We start from the raw sequence: 16,181 nt of genomic DNA on the forward strand, positions 1-16,181 counted from the left end.
CCTGCCCCTGCCAGCCTTCCCGTGCCCCGCCCTCCTTCAGGTGACCCACCGCGTCCTCTGTCTCCCAGCCGCTCACCTCCAGCGTGGGGCTCGTTCCACTGGGATCGCCCCACCCTGCTCTGCCTGTCCTCCCGTCCTCTCGTGAGCATCGAGACACACGCCTGCCCTCCGTGTGGGAAAGCCTCCCTGCGCGGCCGAGCGCCTCGTCCCTCCAGGCCACGGAGGCCCTTTTCTGCGAGGTGATCTTGCTTTCCACCCACGTTTAACTGAAACTGTTCCTGACAAATTCACAGCTTATTTCCTGGCCACAGACTAGAGCAGGTCGTGGAGGGTCCCTCTGGCTTTGAGTTTTCCACAAGTGTTCAGTCACTAAGACAGCGAGTAGCATCGAGTGGGGTCTCGTGCCAGCCGTCGCTCTGTGCGCTGAGAAGATGGTGCCAGGACTTCGCCACACTCTCGTGGTTCTTGGCTTCGTCAACCTGGAGAGCCCAGCAGCAGACAGGTGGCGGAGCAGGTGGCGGAGCTGGCCAGGGACAGACGCTCAGCTTCTTTGTCTTTCACTTGGTTCCTAGTTATGTGTGACATTGGGGTTCACTCTGGCAAGTATAAAGCATGAGGAGAGCTTGCTCCCCAGCATTTCCCATCCCACCCTCCCTCCCTCCACGTGCCCTTCCCTCTATGCCCCTGATGTTCCTGCTATTTACTCTTTTTGCGTTCTGAGTTCTCGTCTCATGGGTGTGCTCGACGGTGAGATTCACCGTGGTGTGTTCATGCGGGTGCACAGGGAAGTTAGGCCAGAACGGCGGAACACTCAGAGTGTGGGTGTCACCTTGTGCAGGGGCGTGCCCATCGTCTGTGTCTCCTTCCGGCGCTAGTCTACGTGCTGCCCCAGTGAGCACGCTCTGAGCACTGGTCCTGGAGAATGCTCTGAGATGGGAGGTGAGGACATTTGGGTGAAGACGAGGAGGAGGAGAGCCATCAGAGGTGCTGGCACCAGCTGAATGCACTGTGCAGTTTATATCTCAATAAACAGCATTAAAAAATAGAGATTGCTCTTCAGTTACCAGCAGGAAAATAGAGGGAATAAACTGGTTTGGAAATAGTGGGGAAATGGCATTAATCAGACAGATTGGGGGTTCTGAAATCAGGTCAAGGTGCCAGCAGGCGGGGGAAATGGCGGCCTGGGATGCAGGAGAGACAGCAGAGAGAACGCGGGGAGCCCTGGTATGGAAGCCATGGTCCCCAGGGTCTTCCCAAGCAGATTTCCCGGCCCTCAGTGCTCCAGCCAAGTCAGGCCTTATTACCGGGTGTATTGACTCTTTCAAAACACCAGCATTTGGTTATTCTATTCATAGTTTGCACATTGAAAGACTTTGTGTGCTGAACCCGTTTATTGCTGAATTTAAAGTGGTTTAATTCCTGTGAGACGTACGGTCACAGTTACCCACTTACACAAATGCCCTTCAGGAAGTAGTCCTGGTAGAGTTTGTTATTTTGAAATAACAAAAATTTCTGAAAGCACAGGCTACGCTGTGTTGTTTGTACAGTTCTGAATCTTGTTTGCATTTTGTCAAATATGTAGTGCTGATCAAGGAGTTCAATTCAGGCGGTGGTTTCAAGTTTCATTTCATTTCAACAAAATGAGAAGATTTGGTTCAAAGAAAAAATTTCCAAGGATTTTTGGTCATTAAACATTTCTTATAAAGAGCTTTTTCAGATTTTAATGGTAACTTAATCAAACACACATGGTATCACATTGCTCTGCAAACCAGTGATTGAGGGAAAAACAATTTTGTAAAAATCATATTTGCCAGAACCTTTCAAAAATAGGTTAAGACGTGTTTTGCCGAAAATGAAAGGCTGCTGGTTCCGCCCCCCATCAACAGACTTGCTTGATGGAAATAGGAGGCCCTGGCCAGGACGCAGACCCCAAACCAGATGTGCCTTCTACATAGGAGGGTTTCCACCACCTTCCAGAAAACCCTCTGCACATCTGGGAGCTGCCAAGCAGAAGCCATTCAGCTGACTGTGCCTGGGTGGTGGGCAGAACAGCAGGACCTGGGGGCCTCCCGGCCTCCCCTCCCAGCAGCAGGACCTGGGGGCCTCCTGGCCTCCCCTCCCAGCAGCAGGACCTAGGGGCACTAGACCTCTCCTCCAAGCAAAACCGGGGGGCTCTAGACCTCCCCTCCCAGCAGGACCTGGGGACTCTAGACCTCCCCTCCCAGCAGGACCTGGGGGCCTCCTGGCCTCCCCTCCCAGCAGCAGGACCTGGGGGCTCCAGACCTCCCCTCCCAGCAGCAGGACCTGGGGGCTCTAGACCTCCCCTCCCAGCAGCAGGACCTGGGGCTCCAGACCCCCCCTCCCAGCAGCAGGACCTGGGGGCTCCACACCTCCTCTCCCAGCAGCAGGACCTGGGGGCTCCAGACCTCCCCTCCCAGCAGGCTCTGCACTTCCGACAGGGAGGTGTGTGTGGAGAACAGGTCTCCCTGCTGTAGAGCCCTAAGTGTGGTGCAGAGAGCACAGGACCCTGTGTTGGCCACGCGGCAGAGTCACACCCACTGCCTGGAGGTCAGATGCTGGTGGTGCCACCCCTGCTTCACAGCTGAAGGAGCCCAAGTTCAGGGTGAACCAATAACACGCTGAAGCCCTCAGGGTGCGTTGGGAGTGGAGCTTGGTGGTCCCCAGCACAGTCCAGGGAACACATTCTACATGTGTGCACAGTCCACGGGCCTCAGAGTGACCACACCTGCAGATGGAGGTCTGCCGCCAGGAGGGAAGCCTGCTCTGATGCCTCTGACCCAGAGGTGGCTCTGGAAGGCACACACCGTGATTCATCCAACAGTCGATTTGAGATTTGTGTAGTGTGTCCGCTTCTCCTTGCTGTGGCCAGGATACCTGGCCAAAGGGCTCGGAAGAAGGAGGGTTTGTTTCTGGCTCTTGGTTTCGGAGGTTCAGCCCAGGGTTGGCGGACTCCGTGGCTCTGAGCCTGAGTGAGGCAGAACATCACGGCGGAAGGGTGTGGAGGAGGAGAGGCGCTGAGCACATGGCGGCTGGGGCAGAGACAGAGGGAGGAAGGGTCAGAGTGAAGACCAGTCTTTCCAGGGCAGCCCCAGTGCCCTGATTCCTCCAGCTGTCCCCACCTCCCAGTGTCTGTTCAGATACCCATGGATTCACCCGCTGATGAGATCAGAGCCCATGGCCACTCACTTCCCAAAACGCCCCACCTCTGAACCCAGAGACGTGGGGGACAAACCCTGGTGTGCAAACTGTGTCATTTGTTACGTCTCAATTTTAAAACAGACCAACAGATTTGTCCCGCAGACTTAAACTCGGGGAGTAGAACAAACCAACTCACCTTGTAACATGCAGAAGATGTTCCTGGTCTTCAGCTGGGCGTTTGAGGAGGTCCCTGCCGCAGAGGACTCCCCTTTTGTAACACGCTTGGACAGTGCTCGGGACTGAGTGTCACGTCTTTATGGAAACTGTATTAAAGTCATTCTCAACATTTGAGGGACAAGGGCATTTGCTGATGATGAACTTAAAATGAGATTAAACCGAGAAACAGACACAGGACAAAATGAATCTTTTGTATTTTCTATTTTTCTTAAAAATAGAAAAGACAGGGAAGGAAATGAAACAAAGAAATAGGCAGGTGCTTTGGGAATTGCAGACCTTAAAGTAGAAAACGGTTCTTAAACATGCTCTAAACAGCAGCTAGCCCGTGTTAGCCATCACCCACTGCAGGGCCCTGGACGGAGAGTCCGTGTGATGTGAGGCATGGATCTGAGGAAGATTCTCAAGGGAGCAAGTGTTCTCCTAGAAAGCCGGGGCAGGGCAGCGTGCCGCGCAGTTGTTGCTGGAACTCGCACCCAGCTCATCATCCAGGGCCTCCGGGACAGAGGTGGGAGTGCAGGGCGGCTGGTGCAGGCCAATCGGTCCCCCCGGGAGCCCCTGCTTCATCAGGATGGCGCTGGAGAGCTGGGCAAGAGCAGGCCAGGGGGGTGTCCTAGGTGCGAGCCTGGAGGGACCGAAGGTGGACAGCAGCAAGAATGTTCTGCACACCACAAACAACAGAGCCGGCCGGAACTCCCCCCAGCAGCTGGCCTCACCGGTGCTGGCCATGTTTCCTGATTTCCTCCTGTTTCTGCTGAAGTGCAAGTTAAAGCCAAAATAAACCTTTCGTTCCCACTCTAAGTTGCTTCTCTCAGTATTTTCTTCTCAGCAACAAAAAGCTGCACAATGATGGACTTGAAGGTTTACTCATCATTCAAATAGCACACCTTGTATTTTTATTTCAGGTTGAATATTTGACTCTAAATGTGATTTCCTGAGCCTCTGAGCATAGGATGGCTTTCATCACCCAAAAGGAGACATTTACGTTCAAACTTCATAAAGTATGTCGAATGGAAATCTGAGTTCCCAAACTTCTATCAAAAAACACGATTCATTTTCTAGTCTATACTTTGTTACTTTGAGAGCCGCAGCACCTGGAGCAGAGCCCAGGACGTCTCACCCGGTGGGAAGTTAGCCTCAGAGCTGCTCCGGAGGGGCGGAAACTCGGGTGGGGGTGCTCCTACTCCCTGCGCAGCAGGGAAACGGGGCTCTGGCCACAGTCCGTGCACCTTCGACAGCCGGGAAGCGCATGTCCAGGAGCAATCACCTCTGCACCCAGGCTGCGTGGGAGAGGAGTAGTCGGTGCCGCCCTGGGCACTCGGGTGGAGGGCAGCACAGCGCCTCCTCTGAGGCTCCACGTCGTGGATTCCCTCGCCCCACTGCAGAGGCAGCAGTGACAGAACTGGCTCTGCGTCCGACCTGTGCAGACACTCTTTCTTGCCATCATTCCCTGAATGACACTGTAACAACCATTGACAGTTACTTAACGGTGGTTGGGACAAAGTCCACAAGGAGTGTAAGAGACGCTACTCCATCTTACATAAGGGACTCGGTGTCCCAAGACCCTGGTCTCTGGGAGGGGAGGGAGCACCCTGGAATCAAAGCCCCACAGATGAGGGATGATCAAACCATCAATACCCTAAATATCAGCATCGTTAGTGAAATAGGAAAAGCGGCACAGGAAGGGGGAGCAGAGACTGGGAAGGGGAGGACAGGAGGCCGTCGGGAGGGAGGCTGCAGGCCTGGGGCTGTGCCGAGTGTGAGTGGAGCCTGGGGAAGGGCTGTTTGCCCACACTGTGCTCGTGAGAGGGAAGAAAGGAGGAAACCTGCTAATTAAGAGACAGGATCCTGACTGCTGACCTCATCCTGGAGAAAGCTGAGCCGTGCTGAGTCCCTCGTCAGCAAGGATGGTGTTTTACCTCCTATAATTTATTTACCCAGATTTGCAAATAAGTACCATCTTCAGCTTCATAACCCGCATCTCTCTCCCCCTCTCCAAAGCCAGGGATGATCAAAGTGGCTGGCAAGTGTGATGGGGTTCCCGTGGCAGGACACGGCACTATTAGTGTAGTGAGCGCCACTGGACGGGCCTGCCAAACAGCCCACTGTCGTGGAAACCCGACCTCTAACGTGCTGTTCACACTGGGTGGATGGAGAACGCATTTCCAAAAGGAGCCACACCCTGACTCCCCCAGACGCTTCTGGAACGACCTGGCCCACTGACGCCATCATCCCTGAGTGCAGGGGTGACTGCAGGGACCCAGGAGGGGCAGCTGTCCCCCCCCTTTCATCACGCTGGCTGTAACATAGTGAATGAAAGGACTGGAACTGTGACCAAATTCTTCCCCTGCAGCGTGACAGGAAATGTCAACCACATCAATCAACCAGCAGACGCCGCCTCCTTCAAAGTCCATCTGTGACCGTGACCTCAGAGCCCGTGAAGAAGTTCAGCAGCTCACCCCAGGCTGACCGCAGAGGAGCTTCACTGCTCCGCGCACCATGTCAACCTGTGCTCAGGCCACCACCCATAGCCCTGCAGCCTGTCCCCGCAGCCCCGGGTTGTGCTCTTTACTTGCTCTTCAGAAAAGTCAGAAGATTTAATCACAGACAATACTGACGGAGGAAGCTGAGACCCATTTTACTCCACCTGCCACATTCAGATTCACCCATCTATCTAGATTTCAAGGGCTCCCATGAAGTAGATATCACCTTCTGTACTTTAAAGATCAAATATCCAGCACAAAACAGCATCACCAGGCCTGTGCCTTCTGATCACAAGGCTCGGTGCTCCGCTCACAGGACACACTGAGGCTGCCATCAACTGTCCCGATGACGAAGCTCACATCATCATAAAGCCACATTTTAATTATGGTTTCTACGGCACCAGCTCAAGAGCGAGCCAACCGATGGATCAGACTGGAGAGCTAAGGAGCAAGCTCCATCCCGCAGCAGAGTCAAAATTCTGACAACCGATAACCTAATGCTTTTAAAAGTCCAATAACCGTCTCACGGTAGTCACTCCAAATCCATTTCGCCTGCCCTTAAAACGTGGTGCTTCACTAACGTGCACAGGCACACACACATGCACATGCGTGAGCATACGGGTGTCACACTGGCCAGGCCTATGGGCCGTACCTGAGGTGGGCCACGTTGTGTGCGAAGCCCACACGACTTGGTCCGTGGAAGTGTCGGGGGACGGCCTGGCTGTGGAGGGGACGACAGGTCACATTCAGAGGCTCCACATCACACTCGGCTTTCCACGGTGGTGGGTGGTGGAGTTCCCTGAGGGTCCCGCATCTCCGGGCCTCCTGTCCTCGTCTGCGTTACGTCCAGGCTGCACTGAGGGGGCTGTCGAGGACACTTCCCTGGTCACCATAATCTGGGCCCACATCACATTTATCTATTTACTTATTTAGGCACCAGGGATTGAACCCAGAGACGCTTAACCGCCACTTAAGCCACACCCCCAGCCCTTCCTTTATTTTTTATTTTGAGACAGGCTCTGGCTAAGTTGCCTGGGGCCTCGCTAAGTTGCTGAGGCTGCCTCAGCCTCCCAAGCTGCTGGGATTTCAGGTGTGGGCCACACTCAGCTCGAATGTCCTTCCCTAAGGTACATCTCTATCCTCATGACTACCTGGGGTTCGTGGTCACGTGCTGGACCACGTCAGGGCTGGCCTCCCTCATTTCCTGCCTCAGCCGCTGCCTCTCCGTGACCTGCCCGTACATGGCTGAGGTGGTCACTCTCCTTACCACACTGCAGCAGTGTCCCTGACCTTCAGGATAAAATGGCAGCTTACCGCGGTGCACAAGGGCCTGGTGGCCTGGTGCTTCCCAAGGCCGCGCAGGCCGCATTGGGACGTCTGACTGGTCTTCCCGGGGGAGGGGGGGGGACTCGTCTCGTGACGTTGGGGCTCCTTGTTGAAGGTGCTCTTCTCAGTCTCCACCAGGGCCGCCCTCCCCTCCTCCAGACCTGGAGCCTCCTCTCACCTCAGCTCTCCACGACCCAAAGGCCAGCGTCACCGTGGGTCCAGGAGTACTGACCTCGGGCGGCTGGGCGCATGGACACGCACTGCTGCCCACCCAGCCCTCAGAGCGCTGGCTTCAGTGGGAGCCGCCAGTGTATGTTACATAAAGATTCCCACGTTCTTACCCCGTCACGTCAGGATGACCCTGATGACACTTGGTGACACACCTGCCGAGGAACATGAGGGGAACTGGATTCTGTCGTTGAACTTGTAAGGCCACCGTGAGTGGCGGACACCGTGAGTGGCGGACACCGTGAGTGGCGGACACCGTGAGTGGCGGACACCGTGAGTGGCGGACACCGTGAGTGGCGGACACCGTGAGTGGCGGACACCGTGAGTGGCGGACACTGTGAGTGGCGGACACTGTGAGTACCGTGAGTGGCGGACACCGTGAGTGGCGGACACCGTGAGTGGCGGACACCGTGAGTGGCGGACACCGTGAGTGGCGGACACCGTGAGTGGCGGACACCGTGAGTGGCGGACACCGTGAGTGGCGGACACTGTGAGTACCGTGAGTGGCGGACACTGTGAGTGGTGGACACCGTGAGTGGCGGACACTGTGAGTGGCGGACACTGTGAGTGGTGGACACCGTGAGTGGCGGACACCGTGAGTGGCGGACACTGTGAGTGGCGGACACTGTGAGTGGCGGACACCGTGAGTGGCGGACACCGTGAGTGGCGGACACCGTGAGTGGCGGACACTGAGAGGAAAGCCAGGAACCCAGAGAAGGAGGTGCAAGGAGTGAAAGGCGAACCAGGCCGAGGACCACGGAGTCACTGGTCAGCACGGCAGATAAGGCCGTCTCTCCACAGACGGAGAGGCAAGGCAGGCTGGGGTTCAGGACGTCTGGGGGCTGGCTCGGGATTGGAGGGGGTCCCGATGCGGGAGGTCAGGGTCGGGTGGTGTGGGGGAGCAGTGAGCCTTCCTCAGGAACGCCCTTGGGCGGGCGGGAAAGTGAGGCTTTTCTTAAAATGGCGGCTGTCACTTCAGATGGCCCTCCAGATGCTAAGCAGGGACCTTGCACACTGGACGGGACCAGACCCCAGCCTGTCAGTCCTGGGCGTAGGAGGGGCCTCTCAAGGCATCCTGGATTCTAGAGGGCCAGGGCGAGTTCAGCCGACTCTCAGCCAACTGGACGTGGGAGGCGGGCCTCGAGCCTGGACGGGCACCAAGCGAAACGACGCTTGCGGATCTGAAAAGTGATTCTTTACAGGCAGACAGTGGGAGAGCAGGGCCGACGCAGAGCTCCCAGCTGGCTTCTCCTCCTGGCCCCTGGGACCCAAGGGTCCAGGCCTCTGAGGGCAGAGAGGCAGCGTGGGAGGGAGGCCTGCCTGGGCGCAGGTGAGCTCTGTCACAACTCGGGTTCCACAGAAAGCCAAGGGGACACGTCCTCCCGCCCAGCAGGTGCAGAAGAGGCTCTTTCTCTAGAAGTGAGCTAACCCAAGAGGAAACACAGGGGCCTCCCACAGGCTGCGCCACGCACCAGCAGAACACAGCGCTCACGGACAGGAGGCGAGACTCAGAGAGCTCGTCCGGCTCCAGAATCCAGGCCTCAAGCAGGACTTGGAAGATCATCCTGGGACACGTGCGTGAGGCTGCGTGGCCGTGAATGAAGACGGTGAGCAGAGCGCGGCAGAGGGCAGCGGCCGTGGCTCAGGGCAGCAGCGGGGTAGCTGGACAAAATCCCCAAAACCAAAGTTTTACAGCAAGTCAGACAGTCTCAGAAAAGGGTAGAGAACCATGAAGAAAGAGGATTAAATTTCACCATATGTTATAGAAACTTTCTAAACTGAAGCTCAGAATAAAAACAGGTTAATAAAAACTGACCTGTGTGGCTACACCACGAAGGTTGACCAACGCGTGGTCAGATCCAGGAAGGAGAAGAGACAAGGGGCAGGAAATCATCTGAAGAAAGAAAGGACACAGTGTCCTAGATGTGCTGGGGAGCAGCTGGCAGGTGCCACCCACAGAGATGCCCAAAGACAGCCAGCCCTCTGCAGACCCTGACCGTGAGCTCACCAGGGGAAGGCAGAGACTCCTCAGTGTGGGGAGGGGCGCCCTCTCAGTGCTGAAAGAAAGAAGAGAAGTCCTGCCAGTTAGGGTCTGCTACCAGGGAAGCCATTCTTCAAATCAAAGGAATGGGGACCGCTTTCAGAATTGCCAGCTCTTGATCCAGTAGAAGGAAGGAAAATCCCTCCGGCTGCAGAAGAACTACGTGAGGCAGAAACCCGGAGCTTTGGAAAGAACTTCAGAATGCATCGACGCACGCCAACGTGCGAAAGACATCACCTTAAGACTAGAACTAGAACCCTGTGCTGTGGGGTTCACCCATTCGTACCGGGAAACACAGAGGATGGGCGTTCTAGGATCCTCAGTCAAGGTTGACCGTGACGATCAAAGGGGCACATGTAGCACTAGAAACTTCTAAAAATAACTCAACTAGAATCAGCTCAAATGCAAAAGAGAAATAAGGTGAAATACTACCCTTCCCCCACTGGAGCAAGAACAAGGATCCAAGCAGAAGCCAGCAAGGGGCAGAGATGAGTGCAGACCTCAGCAGGATGTGAGGTTAAACACGGCTGAGTCAGGAGCTCCACTAAGTATGAATCAGTTAGAGCACTCTCGATAAAAGGCAGAGATTCGTAGAATGTCGTAGAAGAGTAAAAACCTGCCGTTGAGAAGCTATCCTGTAAAAGGACTGGTTTGATTGTAGGCGCTTTCAGCCTTTTACATTGGTCCTTTTCCGACGTGTGCTTTTCTAAACAAGTGTCACCAATCTGCGGAACCTGTGCCGGTCTGACGTGTTCTGGCCTGACACAAGCTTGGGGTAACCCGCAGAAGTGGAGATAACCAGCTCTTCTACGGCCGGCAGGTGACACTTATCAGTGGTCGGTGGCTCCGGGGGACGGAGGCCTTCCTCTTCACCAGCTCACTTGTCCAGACAGCCAGGGGGCAGCAGCCCCTTCCCCTCACTGGCCCTCGGGTTCTCCCAGGTGCAGCGTCAGTGGGCAAGAGCACACCCGGGTGTCCTGAGCGTGGACCCAGGTCCATGACCCCTCCCTGGACGCCAGGTGCTGAAGGCTCTGGTGACCTGTTTCCCAAGGGGCGGCCAGGTGTGGAGGCGGGGCTGCAGCTCCCCAGGTTCCTTCCGGAAGCCCAGTGGTGACCCCAGGTCGCACGAGGGGAGACGTGGCTCACGCTCCCTACTCTTCTGAGGGAATTAGGGGAGCGCAAGTTGGTGCTTCTGGACTCGTCAACCCCGTCGAGTTGACAAGGGACTAAGTTCTCATTCCAGAAGCTGAGAGCAAAAGTCAAAACTGCCACCACTTGGGGTGACTCCCAGCCACACTGTGAAGACCCCCAGAGACACGTGGTGTGCACTACAGGATCACATCCCACGTAGGCCTCCTTCTCTGTGATTCTATGCCCGGTGCATCACGAATCCTCACATTTTAATCAATTGTATTCAGAACACCTTTTAAAGGATTTTTATGTGGATATGTGATAATTTGATTATGCTTCCCTAGTTTTGGACCTTTTCACTTTACCTATCGTAAGTATTATTTAGCAGACAATGTTAACATTATCTGCGAATATTGACTAATTGTAATTATAGTATTAATTAATAGAATTAAACAATATTATTTAGCAGATGCTTAGGACATTGCTGTGGGAAATCTGAGTCTCCCCAACATTGCTCACCACTTTGATTCTCCTACTGCGTGTGGAACTGCTCATACCCAGTGCAGCTTCGCGACTTGCGTGGGTACCCATGGCTCCGCGCAGCGGTCTCCTCAGTCAGCCCTGGTTGTGCACCCTCCAGAGGTCTCCCTCTTCCTCCGCGTCTCCTCCCTCAGGCAAACTGACTCTGCCCATTACCTAATGGGCCCCATTCGTGATTCGTTAAGTGGCTGGAAGATGAACAGGTGCTCACTCTTCTGGAGGGGGCTCCTCACTGGGCAGGTTGGAATCGTCTAGGACAGCAAGCGTGCCCTGGCCTGCTCATGCGCTCGGAGGAGTCTCCTGCCACTCCCTGGCTGCGGTCTGTACTGCGGGGTGTGTCCATGGTGCCGCGCACGGCCCATCCTGGTCTCTGTGTGTGGCGCCTTCACGCAGCTCTGCTGCGACTTCCCAGAACCAGAACACCGACTCTTCTCTGCTCTCTAGAAGCGGAGTTTGGCCACTGGCAAACCCCCGAGTCAGTGTACCAGCCAGGGAAGACTTCATTCCTTAAAATAAATTAATTTCAAAAGAAAGTCAGTGGAGGAGAGGGTAAGGTGGGAACAGGGGGAAAAGATGAAATGGGAGGAAGTGTTGCTTTGGGAAATCTCCGCGTCGGGAGTCTGTGCTCCCTATGACTTTGGTGTATTAATATTATCCTTGTAACCAAAGGGAGGTGGAGAGCTGTGGCCTGGGGTGGCACTTGGCAGCACAGTTTCTGGGTTTTGGTACAGAGAAGCTCAAGGTCACTAAAGCCCAAGGGAACTCTGCCACGTAAGGTGTCGTTTACACCCGAGAGAGGTGTGCACAGACCCTCAGGGAGTACCCACGGCTACGGCGGTAGGCGCTCAGGTGACAGCGATGACTTCAGCCCCAGCAGTGTTGGGCCACCTCCCTGTCCCGCCTCGTCATCAGCAGGTCCCGCGTGGAGTGCTCTGATTTCCAAGCACTGTTTTAAAGGTTGGTCACTCCCACCGGGGACTGTGGAAAGGGACCACTCGGGACGTGGCTTTGTCCCTGTGCTTGGTGCCACTGTGGGTTCCCCTGAAGGAGGGTGGGGAGCCCTTCCCTCGGTGCTCGTGGGCATTGTCAAGGAGGGAGGGCAGCCCAGGGGGCCCGTCCCCGTCTTGGACTAAGTGGCAAGGGCTTATTCTGCTGGACGTCAGGTTGCCCAGCCCAGACTGGAGGGCAGTGCGACTCTGCATCCTGTAGCTTCTGGTGGCCACTGAGCACCGCTGGGCACTTAGAAGTCACAGACTTTCCACCAACTGCCGGCTCACGTGGGTCTCACCATGAAAATTCGGCCTGTCTGCAGATGAGTGGCTAAATTTGGAAACACATTCACAAATGCATGTTTCAAAAGGGCTTTGACTGGGGTGGGAAAGGCCAGCACTGGCAGGGTCCACACGTGCCCTCAGGGCGGCTGCTGGTGCAGCTGGCTCTACTTGTCACGGTGACACTTGGGGCTCTGGGTTTTCTGCCACCAGGAGCTGCTCTTGGCTCCCATTGTTCAAAATGACCCACCCTGGTCCCTTCTGAAGGCCCAGAGTCCCCAACTCCTTTTAAGCTCCCTGACCTTGAAGGGCCTGGTGGAAAGTCTGCTTTACTAGGGACAAACCCCACACCTCTGGGTTCTTGGTGCCGTCAGAGCCACCAAGCCTCAGCTGGAGACCCCTCAGGAGGTCAGGCCTGGAGAGCACCGTCCTGTGGGGGCCTCCACTCCTGGGTCCAGCAGTCTGTGTCCAGGTGGCGCCTGGGCCTCAGTGCCATCCAGCGAGACACGTCCAGTTCCCTCTCTGAGCTCTTGAGCTTTTCCAGGAGAAGGTATGGCTCTGCCCCACTTTTAGAAAATCGATGTTTTGGGCTTGTGCTTTGTTAGTGCATCTGGAAACATCTGGACGCGCCTGGGCAAATGTGGGTCTCTCCACACACAGCGAGGGACTGCCTTCCTCTGTCCTCCAGGCCCGGCACAGCTTCTCCCTGGGCACGCAGCAGTGCTGTGGCTATAGCTCCATGAACCCTGGAGCTTCAGGCCCCTGACCCTGACTGTCCACACACTCCTCGGGAGAGCCTCCACCTCTCCAGCAGCCCAGCACCTGGATGGATGCTGGCCTTGCCCAGTGAGGCCCTGCTTCCCCCCGGGGCACGGTGAGCCTCTCCCAGGGAAGGCACCCGGAGGGGACTGGGAGGCTGGGCCAGGAGGACACGCTCCCTGAGGCTGCTGCAGAGGCCCGGGGCTGCAGGGCGTGAGGAGGAAGAGGCCGGTCAGGCCCACCCCTCACCTGCTTGTGTCTGGGGACCCTGGAGGAGTCTGGCTCTGGAGTGAGGAGGAAGAGGCGGGTCAGGCCCACCCCTCACCTGCTTGTGTCTGGGGACCCTGGAGGAGTCTGGCTCTGGCTGTGGTAAAGGAAGGGAAGAGCAGCAGCTGGGCTGACATCTGACAGCCAAAGGCCGCTCTGCCCTGTCCTGCTGTCGGCATGAGCAGGCCCTGGTGGAGGAGCCAGGAGGAGGAGCCCTGTCCACCAAGATGTCCTTCGGAGGTGGGCCACGCCATGCTCATTCTCACAGGGACTTAAAGAAGGTGGAACCAAAACTCGATCAAGACTCAGACCAGAGAAGATCCCCAAGGTCAGGACCAGCTGGCAATCTCCTCAGACGTGTCCTGCGTGTCCTGCGCACAGTCCCTGCCTGGTGTATTCACGGGGTCCTCCGGCTCCACCCCCCTGGTGACCTGGGAGTGGCCTCGTGTTCTGAGAGTGCAGGCCGCAGGAGACCTCCGTGAGCCGCTCTCGTCTGTGGGGGCAGGTGCAGGCAGCCGGGCAGAGCAGGGGCCGGAGCGAGGCCCTCTTCAGTGCACAGGGAGGGCGTCTGGGGAACTGGCTCTGCCCTGAAGCAGGAGGCTCAGAACTTGGGTTTGTGTCTCTAGGCCACGTCACAGGACCCATCTCCCCATGGAGGCCGAGTCCACCTGGGCAGGCTTGCGTCCGGGCTCCACACCTGTGGACTCGGGTCGTGCATTTCCCTCTGGGCAGAGGGATGGACACTGGGAGGCGGCCTGTGTCTAGCTGGGCAGGGACACATGTGGGTCAGAGGGCAACACCAGCTGGTCAGAGGGCCCCGCATCCTGTGCTAAGCCCTTCACTGTGGCCCTGGCCACTCACTGGGGAGGCTACACTGGGACAAGTGGGCACTGTTTGCTTATTGATGGGAGAGGCCAGTGGACCGTCCAGACCTGGGAGCAGGCTGGTAGCCTCCTCTGCCTGGGCTCTTCTGCTTTGGGCAGTGAGCTCCGGTGGCCAGAGAGGAACATCCACCCCTGGAGCGGGCAGCGATCCAGGAAGAGGCAGCCTGGGATTGGGGCCAGTTGAGGAAGGGGGTGTTCCCAGAGAGGGCAACGGAGTGTAGAATGTAAAGTCCAGGCAGGGTGAGAGCGCGTCCCTTGGACAGTGACCTGGCTTGACCATGGGGCTCCAGTGGGGGGAGGAGGATGTCCCAGCAGGGGCTGCCTGCCACGGGCATCAGAGTTGGCCAGCGTAGGGAGCCTCCCTGGAGGGCCCCTATGGGCAGTGTGCTCATGGCCCAAGTGGTGGGTGGCCCGTGTGTGGACTGTGGCCTGGCAGAGGCTGTAGAGCAGGCGGAGGATGGAAGGGCCTCGGGATGATGGCCACCCGGGCTCCCGGCAGGCCAGGCTGCAGGCGGTGAGGTGACCATGGCTTTGGCCTTGGCTCCTTCAGGTCCCCGTACTGCAGAGGCCAGCCCACATGGGGCGGCACCCTCCAGAGTGGCTGGTGTGCTGCGGCCTGGCTCTGGGCCAGAGGAGGCTGCACGAGGGCTTCCCTGGCTCCGTGGGGTCGATTTCACAGTCCCCAAGGCCCAGCTTCTCCCAGGACAGCCCCCTGCCTCCTGCTTCCTCAACAGACTCATCTCTAAGAAGTGTCCTTGCCCCCAGGCCCCAGCCTGCAGCGCTGTGGACACCGTCTATGGGGTGGGGTGGGGAAGCTGCACCCTGAGGGGTGGGGGCTCCTGGGAGGGTGCCCTCGGGTGACACGCCTCCCTGAGCCTGCTGCTAGCTCGGACAGCTGGAGGGCGAGCAGGTCCGGGGCTGGTGTCCCCTAAGGCCAGGCGGAGCTTCAGGGTGAGGAGGGCAGGCAGGTGGGGAGAGGGTGGGGCTGACTTGGGGATGCACCCACCAGAAAGGCTTCCGTGACAGTGGGACGCTGCCTCGTCTCGTCAGAAAGCAGCAGGGACAGCCGACGGGAGGGCACGGGGAGCTGGGCCCTGGGTCTCCAGGTGGACTCACGGAGCAGGGGTGTGCATAGGGTCTGTCACACCACGTGCCTCCCCTCTGTCCACCCAGCAGCAGCAGCGTGCGCCCAGCTGGCCCCTGGGTGCCGTGGCAGGACGGTTCTCACCCAGGGCTTCTGAGAGGGCCAGAGAGCCCAGAGGTGGGGACGGAAGAGGGCGAGGTCAGCTTGAGGTCAGCTGTGCCGGGAAGCCAGGCCTCTCCAGGGGTGGAGGAGACGTGCCGCCCACCGGGGTGCCCCTCAAAGGCCAGGGGCAGCAGGCGCAGACACCCTCCATCTGATGAGAAAGGTCCCAGGCGTTTGAGACACTGGGAACCAGCAGAACCACAGGGTGGGGTCACGTGATGAGACATGACCTTCACGCTTCCTGCCGGAGAGAGGCCCAGGCCAGGGCGCAGGGGACGTGACCAGGTGCGCCCAGAGGTGCCCCGAGCTGAGTGGGGGTAGCTGGGAAAGAGGTGGATGAGACCCACGGGACGAAGCCCGAGAGGGACGAGCAGAGCAGACTCCAGACGGACAGCGCTCAGCCCCAGCCGCCAGCTGAGCACTGAGGAGGGAGACCACAGAGGCCAGGAGAAGACTGCCACCAGGCTGGGAACCTGCCTGTCCCTCCAGCCCTGCAGGGACGTTTGTGTCACAATAGCAAAAATACAGAAAGGGGAAACGGAGGGACCACGGTCTGAGGCGCACTCACGGCTCACCGCCCGGCGGGCATCGCCTGAAGAGGGATGGTCACGG

The 16,181-nt window shown here is 57.5% G+C and overlaps 1 long non-coding RNA gene across 1 annotated transcript; it reads right to left on the reverse strand.

Annotated features, from left to right (window-relative positions):
* Positions 1 to 1,705: 1,705 nt before the first annotated feature.
* Positions 1,706 to 6,361, reverse strand: LOC144365941 (uncharacterized). The gene is made up of 2 exons (XR_013424659.1): positions 3,356 to 6,361; positions 1,706 to 3,050 (listed from the first exon to the last, which is right to left on the reverse strand). It is a non-coding gene; the product is annotated as an uncharacterized LOC144365941 (long non-coding RNA).
* Positions 6,362 to 16,181: the final 9,820 nt, after the last annotated feature.

The sequence above is a fragment of the Ictidomys tridecemlineatus genome, chromosome 8 (genome assembly GCF_052094955.1).
Source record: "Ictidomys tridecemlineatus isolate mIctTri1 chromosome 8, mIctTri1.hap1, whole genome shotgun sequence".
Classification (NCBI taxonomy): Eukaryota; Metazoa; Chordata; class Mammalia; order Rodentia; family Sciuridae; genus Ictidomys; species Ictidomys tridecemlineatus.